Source organism: Zalophus californianus, chromosome 12 (assembly GCF_009762305.2).
Source record: "Zalophus californianus isolate mZalCal1 chromosome 12, mZalCal1.pri.v2, whole genome shotgun sequence".
Lineage (NCBI taxonomy): Eukaryota > Metazoa > Chordata > Mammalia > Carnivora > Otariidae > Zalophus > Zalophus californianus.
This window is the reverse complement of record NC_045606.1, coordinates 46,670,308-46,683,974: the sequence shown is the minus strand read 5'-3', so window position 1 is coordinate 46,683,974 and position 13,667 is coordinate 46,670,308. Positions and strand designations below refer to the sequence as shown.

At 33.2% G+C, this 13,667-nt stretch overlaps 1 protein-coding gene across 9 annotated transcripts in view; it reads left to right on the top strand.

Moving 5' to 3' along the window:
• DGKB (diacylglycerol kinase beta) overlaps positions 1–13,667 on the top strand; it is a 714,841-nt gene that overhangs the window by 398,560 nt on the left and 302,614 nt on the right. The window lies entirely within an intron of this gene.

Sequence of the window (13,667 nt, the reverse complement as noted above, 5' to 3'; positions counted from 1 at the left end):
TAGTTTTGCTACTATAGTAATACACATTTTTCCCTTCCAAATGTAGATGTTGACTTTTTTGGATATTCAAGGACTTAGGGGAGGGTTTGGTTTTGTATCTTTCCCATTTCTAGACAGAAATAGGGCTATCTCCCCTCAACCCCCTAGAAATATGGGACAGAAAAGTGAATCATCTTTGCTTCAATTATACCCATTTCTACTATGTTCATTTCACAAAGTTAGAAAATCATAATCTGCCTTTCTATGCAGATATTTGAGTGATTTATATATTAATGTTCAAAGCCCAAGTCTCTATAGTCCCTGTGTTTGGCTAGTTTAACAATGGAAATCATAAATCATGATATTATGTTTTGCCTTTTCTCTCATAGTTCAGCCAGGTACAATTTTGGTTTATAGAAAATGGAGGAAATGTATATATGAGTATGTACATGTGCACATCATATCTTTAGAGGAATTCACAAAAATCTCTTAACTCTGGTTCCTCCTGGAAAAGGGAACTAAATAGTTGAGGTGGAGACTAAATTTTTACTGTATACTTTTTTGTGTGAATTTTGTGCCATGTGTATTATAAAATTTAGTAGCGATCTCATTAAATTTTGTACCTGTAAGTTTTCTTTGTGTGTAGAATAGACATTTTCATTTTACAAGATTTAGTTTTGTTTCATGTGATATATGAAAATAAATTGATCTAACAATGAAATCATATTCACCTTATAGATTTCAACACATATTAATATACCTTGAATGTCCTGAAAATGAACGTATTTGTTAATGTACATAAAACCATATTACAAAATCTAGCCTATGCTTACTCAAATGCCATCCCATGCAGCATTCATATGTTGATATTCATATGTTAAAATAGACTTCAAAAAAAAATAATTGTTGTTTGAGAATGAGGCATGCAGTGTCCCCCATCCAGGAGTTTCACAATTTAAAAGTCCATTAAGGCTTTAAGAAATACCTGGGGAAAAAAAAACTTGGGTTCCAAACTTAGCAGAGAGAGAGAGAGAGAAAAAGGGAGAAACAGAAGAGATGAGGGCAGAGGGAAGAAAGGAGAATTAAAAGTATAGAGAAAGTGTATCAATATATTTATGTGATAATCAAATTAACATACTATATATAAGAATGCCAATATTTATGATCCTTCTCAAGTATCTGAGGTTAGTGCAATCTGTTCTCCAGAATAATTTTAATTCTGCTTAATAAGACTTCTATTGTTCGCATATATATACTTAATTTTTTATTATTGATTGCAGTACTAATTTATGACATTCCTCACTGCCCAATGTGTGGTTGAATACTATGTACAGCGATGTGTTTGTACATCCCAATGTTTTTTAAAGGTGTTAAACTACATCCTATTGAAGCTTATTTGTAAATTTGAGAGATGAATAAATCTTGCATAGTTTAAAGGGAATATTTCATTTGGAATAGTGATAATATAGAAAACACTTTTTTTTTTTTTTTTTTTTTTAGAAAACACCTTTTAGATTGACACAGCTCACATGTTTCTATTGTGAGTTCGAAGAATGCCAGGTATATAGTAGATGCTCAGTGTATTATCTGTTTTTCAGTTAACAGCTCTAAAATTGCATATATTACCAGGTCAGTTAGGCATATACATTTCAATCTGTACTTTTGCAGATTGTCTTCACTCAGAATTACAAGCATTATTATTTATTAATATTATTTATTATTTATTATTATTATTATTATTATTTAGATAATTCCCTAAACTGTAATGCAACATATTCAGAATATGAAAATTTTCTAATAAATTTTTATGAGGAAGACATGCCACATATTGTGCACAAGCTATTTTATACTTAAAAGGGCAGATTTTCAGATTTCAACTTTGAGATACGTTCAGCCATAGCACTCTTCCGTATTTTGAGGAATTTGCAAATGGATTTTTTTAAATACTCCTAATAATGGTGTTTCAGATCAGATCTCTTGTCACAATAAATCATATGCCATTAATATTATCCTCTAGCATGCTCACCTTGAAATTCATTTATATTTTAAAGAACCTGATGTTTCTAACATTATCTTAAGGAAATTAATTACCAAAATATATAGTTCTCTCCATGCTTCTTCTGACAGAAATTGAAAGAACTGGGAAAGATAATGATTTTTCCGGTGCTTAAGAAAGTGCTAGTTGAGAGGTTTATGTCTTGTTCTTTTCCAAATTTTTATGTGAATCTAAGTTAACTTTTAAAAGGAAGTATGCTGTTTAACTTTCTAAACTTTAAGATATTCTTGAGTCAAACAGAAATCTTTTTCATTATTTTAGATTCAAATAATCCTTAAAGTATTTATGCTACAATTATTTAAAACCATTTATTACATGATATCAGTATTTAAAACATTAAATTGACTATTACTATTAACAATCACATTTGTGCCCTTATAATTAACATATATTACTGGTTCTCCTGGTCTATTGATAGTAGAGCATTGTATTCCTTCTCAGCCTTTTGGCTAAGATCAAGTGTAGAGTAGAGCACTGTAAGTTCTTACTTTAAAAAAATGATATCATTGTATATTGGCACAATAAAATATGCATCCATTAAAATGATCATTATGAAGGCTTATAATAATTTTGAAAAAAAATACAAAACCGTTTAATTCATCCATGAGTGAAATCTTGCAACATTAACAAGGACTTACAAGTAATATGCAAAATGGAACTAGTTATAGAAAAAGTATTGGTGATCTTACAAAGATTTATTAATATTGTAGTTATAGCTTGTTTTCAAAGAACTAATTCAAGTTTTTAATAAGCAATACTTGATACCATTTGCTAGCAAACACTGATGGCCCGCAGTACTCCACAAAGATACTAATTCACTAAGTCCACAAGTAAGTACTTATTTAAAAGTATCTGGTCTCAAACCCCCTGAATGAAACAAAGATCGTTTTCTTAGCCTCCTTTTCAGAGGAATATACTTCATTCCTGTTCTACTTTCTGCTTTTTATGAAGAAATCTACAACTGGAAAACTGAAATTGGTGTGTGAATTTAAATAAAGCAGTTTAACTCATAATCTGTGTAGTGGTACCAGATATGTCAGAGTGCCTTAGCCTGCACGTGTGTGAAGGAAGAAACCAAACTGACAAATTGGTATACCAGACTTATACTTCATCACTATATTAATAAAACCTGATATAAAAAAGAAGATAGGCTCTCCAAATTACCCAAGAAATTAAGAGCAGACATGAATTTAGAAAATTTGCCTTTGCCTTTAAAAATCACACTCATTCTGTGGAGTAATTCTCTCTCTCTTTCTCTCTCTTTTTTTTTTTTTTCCCCTGACAATAGGCTTGGTGAGATCATAGAATGAGACTTTCTGGGACTTTAGTATCTATACATGGCATGGAACATAATGAGCACCCTTGTAGATATTTGCTAAATTTATTTACTAAATTATTTATTATTGAGTGGTATATTTGTCTTTTAAATACCTAACTACTTTTATAGTTTACCCTTTTTATAGTGCCAAAAATGAATAGGAAAAATAAAGTTGAAATATGCCTAGAATGAGTCTTCATTATAAATAATTATTTTTTCAGGAACTAATAATGCCTTTTAGTTTTTCACTACAGTGTTCATGTACTTCATTTACAAAAATCCCAGCAATATTAATAAACAAGTGAAAATCCTATGTATAAATCTCTGAGCACTGTGAATGTCTTGCTAATGAATAATACAAGCTTTGTACATTTGTTTAGCACTTGTTATCATCAACTTTATAGGTCAACAATATGTAATTATCAACCAATTATTAATATTTTCCTGGTGATGGTGAACTGAAGACTGAGTATAAAAAAATCACTCTCTCTCTCTCTCTCTCTATGTAGTAATTTTATAAGTTGCATATCCTGTGATATTAAGCTAAAGACAAACAAATTTTGCATAAATGATAAGAAAAGATATTTTATGGAAGCAAATATTTTTATTGGTCAAAATAACTCATAAAATATTCTTATTGATCTTGAAATGGCAATGTTATACCTGTATTTATTTTAAACTGTGTATATGTATATCTGTTCTTAACTTGGAAATTATATTTTTCCATGTATTCTATACTACATTATATGTGACATACTATAATTTCCAAGTTAATAGAGAAATAAAACTTCCGAATCCTTTTTTTTTTTTTAAACTTTCCACCTTGGTGTTGTAGAGGCATAGCAGACAGACAAGAATAATGAAATAGAATTGTTGATTGTTATCTAGTCAAAAAAGTTCCAGCTAAAGTTCTAGAATAGAACGTGGGGTTAAGAATAAAATGTTTCAGTAGTGATAGAAAAATGTTGTATCGTAGCCAGATATTTTTATTTATTATTTAAAGACCAATGAGAAGTTGTTTCTCTGAATTAAGTAAAATACATTTTTCAAAGCTTTAAGAGCAATGCTCAAATTCTGTCTTATATCATGATGACATATTCATATATTGAACTTTCTTCATATACGATAAATATTTTTAATGTGTGTTTAGTAAAATCCAATTTAAATTGTCTTTCAATGAATGTCACGATATAGTGTCTTACATACTTTTGGGGTTACATAGGAAACTTAATCATAGGTTGTGCAGAAAAATATAAACTTACATATATATTTTTTAATTTTTTATTGTTATGTTAATCACCATACATTACATCATTAGTTTTTGATGTAGTGTTCCATGATTCATTGTTTGTGTATAACACCCAGTGCTCCATGCAGAACGGGTCCTCTTTAATACCCATCAGCAGGCTAACCCATCCCCCCACCCCCTCCCCTCTAGAACCCTCAGTTTGTTTCTCAGAGTCCATAGTCTCTCATGGTTCGTCTCCCCCTCCGACTTACTCCCCTTCATTCTTCCCCTCCTGCTATCTTCTTCTTTTTTTTTTTTTTCTTTACATATATTGCATTATTTGTTTCAGAGGTACAGATCTGTGATTCAACAGTCTTGCACAATTCACAGCACTCACCATAGCACATACCCTCCCCAATGTCTATCACCCAGCCACCCCCTCCCTCCCACCCCCCACCACTCCAGCAACCCTGTTTGTTTCCTGAGATTAAGAATTCCTCGTATCAGTGAGGTTACATGTATTTTTAAGTTAATCACAATATAGCAAAGAAAATAAGATATTCCTTCTGTTTTCTCTCTGTTTTAAGTACACATATTTATAGAATTTCATTTGTAGGAATTCATTTCTTCTTATACTTTGAAATTATAGAAATTAAAAAAATTTACATAATAACTTTTATTGGTATTTTTTAAATCTGTAGAATAATTGATTTTTAAATTAAAGACATATTCACACTCCATTAAAAACAATGTAAGTGAAGACAGAATGGAGTCTGCATTGTCTTTAAGGCATTTGACCTCACTTTTGCAACCATCAGTCAAGACACCTTTGTTATTGTATAGTGAAACATTTTATCTATTTAAGAATGTACATAATTCCACCTTATGTAAGGGGTACCATCTTTTATAAATTAGGGAAATAGTACTACTGATACTAAAAGTTAAACATTTTCATCTTTAGTATGTTGAATAAAATCTATATTCATCAGAAAAGTTAGTGTTGTACAGGGACTTTTTGGACAAGATTATATTCTCGTGAGAATTCTGTATCCTAAATCATTTTTTTTATGTTTTCATTTTCTTTGTACCTAACCAATTTTGGTCTTTTTAAAAAATAGAAACATACTCATTTTTCATTCTCACCTAGAAAGACTACTCAATTATACCTTTTAAATAACATTTCTTGAAATTTTTTGTGTCAGCACTATCACTAAGTCAGTGTTCCCACATGACTAAACCATGATCTGTGTATAAGCCATTTAGTGCATAGATAAATAGGTGGATTGGTAATATATAGACTTATATATCTGTATACATATATATTTATGATGCATAGATTTATATCTATGTGTACATATATATTTTCTGAGTTTCACTTTTTCATATTATGTAAATTTTTCATAACTATATTCTTATTATACATAAATTTATAATATAAGGCTTTTAAAATAATTTACTAGTAGTTGTGCCATTCTATTCATATATTTTCATTTGTATGTTGGAACACATTTAAATATTTCGTCTGAGCAGGTAGAAATATGAATGGTTAAATGAGTCAGAGTTGTGTGCATACTGATGCAGGGGATTCAATTCACCTGAATCTTCCTGCATTATTTCCTGGTTTTATTAAATCAGTATACTCATTTTCTGTCCAGGCTGTTCAAAATCATGTGTATAAGATAGGTCTTTGGGATGGAGTGAGAACTCGAGGATAAATAAGGAAGAGATCCAATAACTTTTCTTCCTTCCTTTTTTGCCTCTCTTTGTTCTCTCCTAAGTTCTTATTTCTACTCTCTCTCTCTCTCTCTCAGTCTCTCTCTCTTTTTTTCTGTACTCTTGCTACTACAGTGGAGTAACACAAGTATCAATGGAAGGTCCTGAAGTTTGGATAAAATAGTGCTTATCTACTATTGATTTGGTTGATTATTTATTTTGCAGACACTTATTTAAGGAGCTCTTTTTATATGATGGACATCCAGCTAGACACTAATCTTTCATATATCTGAGGCAAATGAGGAAAATGAATTTGGGGTTACATAGGAAACTTAATCATAGGTTGTGCAGAAAAATATAAACAGGAAGAAAAAGTTACATTATATTAATACAGAGGAGAGGATATTTCCTGAGGTTCCCAAGTTAAGGTGACCATTGAGCTCTAAAGGATATATATGGAAGTAGGGGTTGCTTATATGTTCTCTGATTTAGCTGAAGAAAAAGAAACATTTATTTCTAGTTTCTGTTTGCGAGATACGTTTTATTAGTATCATTTTCATGCAAATATTCTAAAAATTTTCTTGTTTGATTTTGCCTTTCTTTTCCTAGGATTTGTGTTTTTGCTTTACATGAATTTGCATGTGTTTTATGCAAAAGTTTCATATACACACACTCACATACACACAAACAAGCACACAGTCACTTCCTAGGATACCAAATTAAGAAAAGAGATTTGTGAAGTGACAGTAGTTAATTCAGGGATGTCTACAAAATCACAACTGAATAATCTAAGATACAGTATATTTTCTATAAGAGTACTAAACAGTAAGAAAGGAGTTCAGGGAAAACATTTCTACCCATTATTACATATTTGACGCCTACATGGAAACTTTTGGGAAATATTTGTGAAATTAAAGCACTTAAGTAAATTATTTCTTGTTTATTACAAGATGATAGCATCTGTGTATGTGTGTGTGTGTGTATACACACACACACACACACACACCTACATATATTTGTGTATAAATTTTATTTTTAGATTTATATATGTATGATTATATATATATGTAAATTTCAATTAGTGCATAGTAAATAAATGATCAATTTTTAGGCAACAACCAAAGATAAGCTTAGCCAGCAGTTAAAGCTGCTGTTTCTGGGAACCTTATCCCTAGTTTACAAAGTGCTTTTGTATTAAAAACACTAAAGCTCCCATTTCCTTTGTATTCAGGCCTACTCCCTATTTCATATTAGTCTGTCAAACTGTAACAAGAGCCAGTTGTGCCCTGGGGACTGAGGGGATCCACTAAACTAATTAGACAATGGACAGCTGACTTTGGGGAATGAGCCTTTGACCTTGGCCAATGTCAATGACAGAAAATTTGCTTTTGATCTTCATAGATATTTGGAATTGAGTATCATCCAATTGTTATATTCTTTCGTATAGATACAGCTAATTACATATGTTAGTTAATTTTATGTTAAGTTTAAATATCTAATTTATAATATCCATATGCTTTAGAATTCAGTCTATCAATAATATAATAAAAGTGTTTTTTGGTTGTTAGAGAATAAAATCTCTTGATTCTTGGTAGAAATTATCCCTGGAAACAGTTTTGAGAACGCTTTTTATATCCCCTTTTTATAGGACATATTAAGTATAAAGTAAGCCTATCTTGAACTCTTTCCAAAGAAGTTAATCACCTCATTATAAGGTAATTTTGCCTGGAATAATCCCTGGCATGGCTAATTGGAACTAATCTGGTGCTCTCCATTGCCCCTTGCTCTACCTGAGCATCAGTTACTAATGCCTTTCCTTCTGGAATACATATTCTTATATAGATATGTTCAGCATTATTTTCTGACTGAGCATAATTAATCCTAATATATTAACCTCAATGGCTAATATACTTTAAAAAAAAAAAAAGAGTTCCCTGACATAATTTTTTTTGAAGAGAAAAATCATCTTCTCACTTAGGAAACATTTTGAAGTTTGTTTATTCTGTTTTATATTTCTACATGACTAGTGTTTTCACATGGTGGAGAATCTTACTTAAGCAACCCATATATATACACATACACTAGTCCTAAAATATGAAGAAATTATTTCCTCAATGGATAAGATTTCTGAAGAGAATCAGAAAGTAGAAGTACAACATTTTGATTTATTATGACTTCTAATTCTAATTTCTCTGAATTTTCTCTCTTCCCATCTCTGCTTCTAGCAAGAAAAATACCAGAAACTCTACATAGCTTTATTATATTTTTTAAGATTTTATTTGACAACCCCTTATAAGGGACCAAAAATATGCTAAGAACTGTCAAGGTATCCCTGTTACCATCATTTCATAACAAGCTATTTGCCACCATATAACTAGGGTTCAATTTCCTTTACCAGTTAAGATTGTTCCTGTGTAGTCTATGCCCTCACTAATGGCTTCCTAAGGCTTGTCATTGTCTACCTGTCCTTCTAGATTCTGTTCATCCTTCAGTTCTGAAGCAAATGTTGTGGCAACATTCCACTTCAACATTTCAAAATCTCTCTGTTTACTGTGGCTACATAACAAACTACTTGAAAGATTGGCAATATAAAATAGCCATTTTATTATGTGCATGGCTCCCATGGGTCAGCAGTTCAAACAGGGCAAAGCAGGGATGGCTTATCTCTTTCATCATCTCCAGGTCCTCAGCCGGGGAAACAGGATTGGAAGTGATTGGATTGGCTGGAGGCATGGTTACTCTCATGTCTGGTGGCTCATGCTGGTTGTTGGTTGAGACCTTACCCGGAGCACTGTGTTGGTCAGGGTCCTCTCCTTCCTCTGTGTTTTGTTCCATTCAGGTCCTTAACAGTTTAGATGATGCCTACCCACACTGGGGAGGGTCATCTACTTTACTGAGTCCTCCAATTTAATGCTAATCTCATCCAGAAATGTTCACACACACACACACACACACACACACACACACCCACACACCCACACCCACACAGAAATAATGTTTAATCTGGGCACCCTGTGGTCAGTCAAGTTGTCACATAACATTAACCATCACAGCACCTGCTGTTGCCTTCTTTATGTGGCCCGGGCTTTCTCACAGTGTGATGGCCTAGGATGGCCGTACTTGTGAATGGCAGCTCAGGCCTCCACAAGTGAGTATCCCAAGAGAACAGGAGGAAGTTCTATGCCCTTTCTTCACTTAGCTTTGGAAGTCTTACAGCTTCATAGTCACTGTACTTGTATTAACAGATTTTTATGATCACCAAACTAACCGGACAATTCAGCATCGAATATTAATCCTGCATATATTTCCTTATCCTCTTCCTCTCTCCATCCTCACAACACCCATTTCCAACATTCCTCCATTCTTTTCAAGCCTTCTTGATTTACTCTTAGAGATACCCTGACTTCTATTTCAATAAGAAAAAATAAAAAACACCCAATCAAACGTGATGAACTGAACTCCCAATGCCAAAGCAACAATGTGTCTACGTCCACATCCATCCTTCCCTCATCCTTCGATTACGGCCGATAAGCTAGCCTTCCATTGGTCCGGGGCCACTGCACCTTGTGACCAGTATCTGTTCTGTCCCACTGCCACCTTCTGTTTCCCTCGACCTTGAGGGCAAGAGAGACTTTATCCCTCTCTCCTACATCTTTCCTGCCCTACCACTACAAATTCTAACAGCTTCCAAACAAGCTCTATGTGGTTTCTCTTCATCGTTTAAAAAAAAAAAAAAAGCCTCCTGATCTTTTCTTCAGCTTGCCTCATGTACTTTATCCTCTTCACAACCAAACTCTGAATAAATTTTCAGTACTGTCCCATTGCTCATTCATTCCCTTCTGAAAACCATTCCATATATATGTATATATATATATACATATATATGGAATATATATATATATACACACATATATATGTGTGTGTCTGTGGGTGTGTATATACATATATATATATATGGAATATGTGGGGTTTTTTGGCCTCTACAGAAATTGAATTTGTCATTTACTCTCTCTTCCTAAAACTTCTCTTGCTTGGTCCATAAAATACAGCATTTTAACTGTTCCTACTCAGTTCGAGCTTATTTATGACTTCTGTCTAATCAATCCTTAATTGTTAGTGGTCCTCAGAATTTTGAGATACACTTAGTTTACCCTCTCTTCTCAAATCTCTTGAAACTGCATCAAAAGAGTGATCTTTTTAAAATGCTGACCCACTTTCTTTTTTTAAACCCATTAATTTTTCAAATCCTTACTAGGCCCTCTACCATCTGGTTCCTGGCCTGACTTTTGGCCTTTTCTCTGAATTTTATCTTTGTCTTTTGTTATGATGTCTGCCCTTCCCAGCCTTTTAATTTGGCTATTGGGGCTCATTAGACTGAAGATACCTGCTTAGATGCTACTTCCTAAGGATAGTGCTCCCTTGTTCTACCATCTAGATCGGACTCCCAAACCACCCTGCACTTCTTTTTGTAGAGTTTGTAGAGGATTAATAATTTGAAATATTATTTGATAATATTGTTTTAAATTCCTTCATGTATTTTGATTTAACTCTCTGGCCCATCCTTTTCCCAAACAATGCTCTAATGCATTTACCACTTCATGGCTGGGTTAGGAAGAAAGAGATCACAGTTCTGAGTGATTAAATTTCAAGAGACTTGAACTTCATGTCAGGGACAAAAGTTTGAGAATAGTTTTGGAAATTTCATAATTCTGACTTGTAAATATCAAAAGTAAAGTCCTGAAGGATTCAAAGTATGAGATGTGTGTTAAAATCATGATTCTGATATCATAGAGTCCTTGAAGCAATCTGAAATAATAGAAAAGCTTTATTTAAAAATATGTGTATTTTTTTTAAAGATTTTATTCATTTATGTGACAGAGAGAGACACAGCTAGAGAGGGAACACAAGCAGGGGGAGCAGCAGAGGGAGAGGGAGAAGCAGGCTTCCCGTGGAGCAGGGAGCCCGATGCGGGGCTCCATCCCAGGACCCTGGGATCATGACCTGAGCTGAAGGCAGATGCTTAACGACTGAGCCACCCAGGTGCCCCAAAATATGTGTATTTTTTATGGCACCTCCACGGAATTTGGCAATAAAGAGTTACGTAGCACTTAGGAAATTACTGTTGAAACTGGTGGTACGCGGGAAAGCATGATAGTGGGACTAGGCCAGGCAAATATTACAAATAAAGGCAGATTTTACTGATTGCTATTTATGATATTGTTTCTGATTGTTAGAATTTTTCATTTTTATTTTTAAAAATCTGATTATGGTTTTGTCAGACTTTCAAATTTTCACAATTCTCAACTTCATTTTTTAATATAGGCTTCGCTATAATTCTAAGCCTAGCAAATTTACAGAATTCTGTAGAGAATAAAGTTTATTTTTGTTTATGTAGACACATGTATGTGGCTTTTATTAAAGTTATAGGAAGGAAGTCAGATGTTTATTTTGTTTTAGAGATTTTTTTGCAATTTGATGTTTTGTATTTTTAAACTATTTTTTCCTTTCTTATTGTGGGAAAATATATATAACACAAAATGTTCCACTTTAATTATTTTTTGTGTACGCTTCAGTGGCATTAGGTACATTGATATTGTTGTGCAATCATTACCACCATCCATCTCCAAAATGTCTTTATCTTCCCAAACTAAAGCTCTGTACCTGTTAAACAATGACTTTTATCTTTGCCCTCCTCCTCGTCCCTGGCAACCGCCATTCTCCTTTATGTATCTATAAATTTGACTACTCTAGGTATACCTCCTATAAATGGAACCATGAAATATTTGTCCTTTTTTGTATTCTTTCATTTAACATACCGTCTTCAGTTTAGTCCATTTTGTAGCATGTGTCACAATTTCCTCCTGCCTTCCTAAGGCTAAATAATGGTCCAATGTATGTATATATTTCATTTTGTTTATCCAGTTATCTGCTGATGGACATTTGAGTTGTTTCCATCTCTTGGCTATTGTGAATAAAACCGCTGTGAATAGTGATGTACAAATATCTGTCCATGTCCTAAGCTAATTTTTAAAAGCATTTTAAACTCTTGAAAATCAAGTTTAAAAAGACTTATAATCTACATTAGAATAATTTTATTCCAGAATGGACATTAGATAGGGCCTAGGACATCTGGGTCTTCCAATAATTAATTAATTGTGTGTTTTCTGGGTTTCATTCTCTTCTTTCTTTCCTTCCTTTCTTTATTCATTTCTTCCTTCCCCCCCCCTCTGTTTCTCTCCCCCACATCCCCCCATCTTTGGAATATAACAGAAAGAGAAGTATTTGTTCAACACTGATTTTTCTTTAGAGCCTCGATGATCCTCTTATTTTAGTATTTCTTTTACTTGCTATGTAATATGTCTTTTTAAAACTAGGTCACTGCTCTTCTCTGAAAATTTTTATAAGTGCTAAGAGAAAACTGAGTATAAGTATTTAAGAAACTAAGTAATCACCAGATAGGAGATGTACCCCATAACCAAAATGTAAATGCTTTATGTACATACATAAAATATATATAATTTCCTTAGACAAATGATTGACTCATAAGAAATTAATGACTTCTCATTTTATGGTCCACTGTTCAAATATTCTAAAAATACTCATTTCCCTATCATTTATTCAGTAAAGAATTAAAGATTTGCATATTTCTTTTCATTTTGAAAACAAAACGATTACTACTAAATTTTGAAAAACAAAAACAAAGCCCACAACTTTAACACAAGCACCCATAATGCCATTTTATATTATTCTCCATTATTTTTAATGTGTAACTTGAGAAATATTTATTATAATATGATAAGTAAGGTTAATAATTAAATATTCTGCCTGCCCTTGAAATTCTGTAGGCCAGTGGGGAAGACAAACCAAACATTTAATCATAATAAAATGTGATAAAAACTGTCACTGAGGTTAAGTGCAGAATTGAGTGCAATGTGCTGCCAGGGGTAAGTGTCTATTTCTGTCTGAAGTAAGGAGAGAAGACATCCCTCCAAAAGGTGTTCTTGTGCTTATATCCACTCCTTAGGCATTGTCACCAAGTTCCTCCACCAGAAGTCAAACATATCACTTCTACTCACATTATGCCTCACTCTGTGAGTCACTCACCCTACAAGGCAGGAGGAATTCAAACAAATGCCATCTCCTTCTGAGGGAGAGGGGTCGTGTGCCCACCTAAAGCCTGGGAGGTGTTAGTATTTGCAGAAAGAAAGGAAAATGGATAGGGGTGCCTGGGTGGCTCATTCGGTTAAGGGTCTGCCTTCAGCTTGGGTCGTGATCCCAGGGTCCTGGGATCAAGCCTCACGTCCGGCTCTCTGCTCAGAGGGGAGCCTGCTTGTGCTGTTTCTCTGTGTCTGTCAAATAAATAAATAAAATCT